Genomic DNA, 5,338 nt, shown 5'->3' with positions numbered 1-5,338 from the left:
ACCAACGAATAGTGGGATTGAACGTTACATTATAACGTCCCCACAATAGAAAGGACGAGCATGTTTGGTGCGACCGGGATTCGAACCAGCGATCCTCAGATTACGAGTCGAACGTCTTAACCCACATGGCCATGCCGGGCCGCCAATGTACTAATTCCAAAAGTGTAAACAAATGTACTAACTATTAAACGTGAAAACAAATGTACTAAGTACTAAACGTAAAATACTAATATCAGATAAAATACTAATATAAGTAAGATAAGATATGGTACTTCCACACAATATACTATTACATGTAAAAGTACCTACATATGTCAGATAAAATACTAATATAAGTAAGATAAGATATGGTACTTCCACACAATATACTATTACATGTAAAAGTACCTACATATGTCAGAGAAAATACTATTATAAGTAAGATAAGATATGGTACTTCCACACAATATACTATTACATGTAAAAGTACCTACATATGTCAGAGAAAATACTATTATAAGTAAAATAAGATATGGTACTTCCACACAATATACTATTACATGTAAAAGTACCTACATGTGTCAGAGAAAATACTATTATAAGTAAGATAAGATATGGTACTTCCACTTAATATACTATTATATGTAAAAGTACCTACATATGTCAGAGAAAATACTATTTTTAGTAAGATATGATATGGTACTTCAACACAATATACTGTTACATGTAAAAGTACCTACATATGTCAGAGAAAATACTATTATAAGTTAGATAAGATATTTTGACATAATATATTATTACATCTAAAGATACTTACGTATTCCCGATAAAATACTATTGTAAATAGGATAAGATATCCATATAATATACTATTACATGTGAAGGTATTTCCACGTAAAACATAATTACATGCCACACTTAAAGTATTTCTGCATCTAATATATTAGTATCACATGTAAAATACTTCTGAATGTCATATGATATTAGCACATGTAAAATACTTCTGAATGTCATATGATATTAGCACATGTAAGATACTTCACATAATAGGATATTGCCGTAGGTAATATATAAAACACACACAGACAAACAAGCAAGAATATAAACACAGATGCTGCAAAGTGTATAGCGAGGACTGTACACTTTCAGTTTAATGAGGAAGGTTTACCCTTTAACAAGAAGAAAATTTACCATGTTAACTCTGGTATCGTGAAAGGTCTGCTATGAACATTTAGGATTAAATACTTGAAGTTGTAAGAACAAAGCACAAATGAATTGCTAGTAATAAAGCTGTAATATATCACGCGCAATTTAAAGTAAATTAATATAATCATTGTTCTTAGGTAAACACTATGATGTAGCTTTTTCCTTTCAAAGCTCAAGAACCAGGAAAAACGGGACAGAAGGAAAGTTGAAAATGAATTTAGAATTTAAATAAGAAACATAATTATAACATAAAAAGTTATTTCATTGTTTTATAGAAAGATTGATAGATTTAGTTTAAGTTTCCTATTTAGTATAATAGGTCTTTTTTTTTCTGAATATGCTAAAATTGATTTTTGTTTCCCGAGGTCAATAGTCAATCGTATTATCATCTCGGCGATGCATGAAAGAAAAGGCAGATAATATGTTAGGCAGCTTTGTGGTCTCCAAGTTACGAAATTCAGACAATAGCCAAGGCAATTATTGGCGATAGCTGGCTGTCTCACGTAAACCCTTCATAAACTGCTAAATTTACTTTCAAGGACCACTTCTCAAGCACGTGACAGGTTTGCGTGATTCAATATTTTCAGTTCAAATTAGCACTGCACGAGAACAAGATGATTTTTTGTTACATTTTACACAAATACCTGATTAATCAAGAAGCCTGGAATATACAATAAGGCTTATTAGGTTGTTTTCCTATAGTATTATTAATTATACGTGGTTAATCTTATAACGAGCTGACAAAGAAAGCCACTTTTTTCATCGTTGGTTGCGTTCACTTCAAGCGTTAATTATCAAAGTTTGCCTTTTTAGCTTTGAAGATAATAGGATGTCGAATCAGAAAAATAAACCATTTCAGTAGAAAATTCTTAAAATGTATTTTGTACAAAGGTTTGAACGATAAAGTTCGATCTAACTTTAAAATTGATGTATACTTTCTGTCAATCCAGATTTTACTAACATTTTTCAAAAAACGAAGACGTCAAAGTAAAGAGGGAAAAGGTTTGGTTTGTTTTGAATTTTGCGCAACGCTACACGAGAACTATCTGCACTAGCCGTCCCTAATACATCAGAGGGAAGGCAGCTAGTCATCACCACCATCCGCCAACTTTTGGGCTATTATTTTACCAACGAATAGTGGAATTGACCACACATTATAACGTTCCCACGGCTGAAAGGACGAGCATGTTTGGTGTGACGGGGATTCGAATCCGCGACCCTCGAATTACGAGTCGAGTGTCTTAACCACCTGGCCATGCAGGGCCCTTCAAGTTAGTCAATATTCTTCCGGTTTACAATGCCATTAAGTGCAAGTGTTATCCCCATCTTGGAAATTCTAAATCGCCGGTCTGAACAACCTATATGGACTGTATGAATCAATATGTTAGTTTCGAATGGGGTGTTACGTACTCTTTCTGAAAGCGATCAATTTTCAGTAATATCATGCTACCTAAAATATCAAACAACATCAAAATATAGCTGATACAACCCGTTACACTGCGTGTTTGTATCGGCTATGCTGTCATGTGACTTACTGATTTGAATAATGGAAATCGTTTTAATGCAAGACACTAAATTCTCTGTAGTTCAAAATAACGTTTTAAACCCGCGGCCCTCAGATTACGAGTCGCACGCCTTAACCCACCTGGCCATGCCGAGCCTGTTAATTAATATCAGTGCTAACTGTTGTTCCATTTCTCTGTTCAGCATACACAAGTACTTAAGCAGCCGTGTTCACGTAATCAATTTCTCTTTTTAACCCCTTCATAGATTGTGTTGTGTCAATTATTTCTTGTTTCTACGAAATGTTCCTTTATTACACGCCCGGCATGACCAGGTGGTTAAAGAACTCGACTCAAGGGTCGCGGGATCGAATCCCCGTCGCACCAAACATGTTCGCCCTTTCAGCCGTTGGGGAGTTATAATGTGACGGTCAATCCCATTATTGGTTGGTAAAAGAGTAGCCCAAAAGTTGGCGGTGGGTGGTAATGACTAGCTGCCTTCCCTCTAGTCTTACACTGCTAAATTAGGGACGGCTTAATTGTATGCAACAACAACAATGACTGAACGTTTTTGTATAACCAACTGTTATCTGTCAACCTTTGAATACAAAACAGTATTAAATCTAAAAATGCACACCTGTTTACCGCCAAAACCTTTGTAAACCGTGTAAGAATATGAAGAAATTACTACTTAGTTAACCACGTGCATACTAAAACTAGGACTGAAGGAGAAAACGTGAAAAATAATTTAAAATTTATATAAATCATAAAACTTACTCCCTCATAATTTTTATGTACATACACCCTAACTCATTTGTTTCATTAAGTAACAATGGCAAACATTTTCCCATTGAAAATATCCAAACCACCCACACCTTTGATTGAAGCCCGCCTTAGTGTAGTCGTGTTGGAATTTTTTATTTATTTTTAGGGGGATGAGAGGAGTATTCGCACATTTCAAAAAATTAAATTATGAGGTTACAATATAAAAATAAGATTGATAAAAACAGAATAGAAAATTAATCAGAACTGACAGGAAAAGGTTTATTTCGCATAAATTCGTTCATACAACGATGCAATTTTAGAAACATTTAGGTTTATTTGTTGTTCAGCTCAAAGCTGCACAATGGACATCTGCTTAATTTCAAAAAGCAAATGTCCAGAACTTATACTTAGCATATGACAACTAACAATAACAAATAAAATATATTGTTATGAAAGCAACAAACAAATAAAATATATTGTTATGCAAGCAACAAACAAATAAAATATATTGTTATGCAAGCAACATGACCGTAGACTTTTTCGAGCAATGGATATTGTTGGTCATTGTCAGAGTACGGTCCAAACATAAGTAACTACGTCATCTCGTGCTGCGATAATTTAAATAAATGCGTTTTTTTTTTTGTTTTTTATTAATTTTCGCATTCTTTTAAACTGTTTCACCACTAGATGGCAAAGTTTATTGAAACTGTACTGTGATAAATGACCAAACAACAATGTAATATTTTATGTACTGATTTTGATTTTTTGTTTATTACATTATACCGATGGAAATACAAAATCAAAGTTGTAACTGTTATTGAACGAGCCCAAGTTCTTATTTTCTTACATTACATTACTAATAAGTTTATGATTCATTAGATTTGAATGGTTTATTTAAAAAAAAAAAAAACAGTAGTTAGGCCTAGTAACATATTCAGTGTAAAATACCTCAACCTCCTTCAATCTCTGGACTACAAAACACTAAGTGCGAATTTATAACAATTCCATACTTTTACTTGATATAAACTCTCAACAACTTTAAAGAGATACAATAAAATATAGTTCAGCCATTGTTGTTGGCGATACACAATAAAATCTAGTCCAGTCATTGCTGGTGGTGATAAACAATAACGTCTAGTCCAGTCATTGTTGTTGGTGAAACACAATAAAGTGTAGTTCAGTCATTGTTGTTGACGATACACAATAAAATCTAGTCCAGTCGTTGCTGTTGGTGATACACAATAAAGTGTAGTTCAGTCATTGTTGTTGGTGAAACACAATAAACTCTAGTCCAGTCATTGCTATTTGTGGTACACAATGAAGTGTAGTTCATTCATTGTTGTTGGTGATGCATGATAAGTTCTAGTCCAGTCATTGCTGTTGGTGATGCACAATAAAGTATAGTCCACTTTTTGTTGTTGGCGATACACAATAAAATCTAGTCCAGTTACTGCTGTTGGTGGTACACAATAGAGCGTACTCAGTCACTGTTGTTGGTGAAACAGAATAAAATATAGTCCAGTCGTTGTTGTTGGTAATACACGACAAAACCAAGTCCAGTCGTTGTTATTGGTGATACACAATAAAATGTAGTTCAGTCATTATTGTTTGTGATACACAATAAAGTCTAGTCCAATCATTGATATTTGTGGTACACAATCAAGTGTAGTTCAGTCATTGCTGTTGGTGATACATGGTAAAATGTAGTCCAGTCATTATTGTTTGTATTACACAATAAGGTGTAGTTCAATCATTGCTGTTGGTGGTTCACAATAAATTCTAGTTCACTCACTAGTGTTGGTGGTACACAATAAAGTTTAATTCAGTCATCCTTGTTGGTGGCATACAATTAAGTTCAGTCATTGTTGTTGTTGCATACAATTAAG

This window comes from Tachypleus tridentatus, chromosome 4 (genome assembly GCF_004210375.1).
Source record: "Tachypleus tridentatus isolate NWPU-2018 chromosome 4, ASM421037v1, whole genome shotgun sequence".
NCBI classification, from domain to species: Eukaryota; Metazoa; Arthropoda; class Merostomata; order Xiphosura; family Limulidae; genus Tachypleus; species Tachypleus tridentatus.
The sequence above is the reverse complement of the archived record's forward strand: the minus strand, read 5'-3'. Positions refer to the sequence as shown.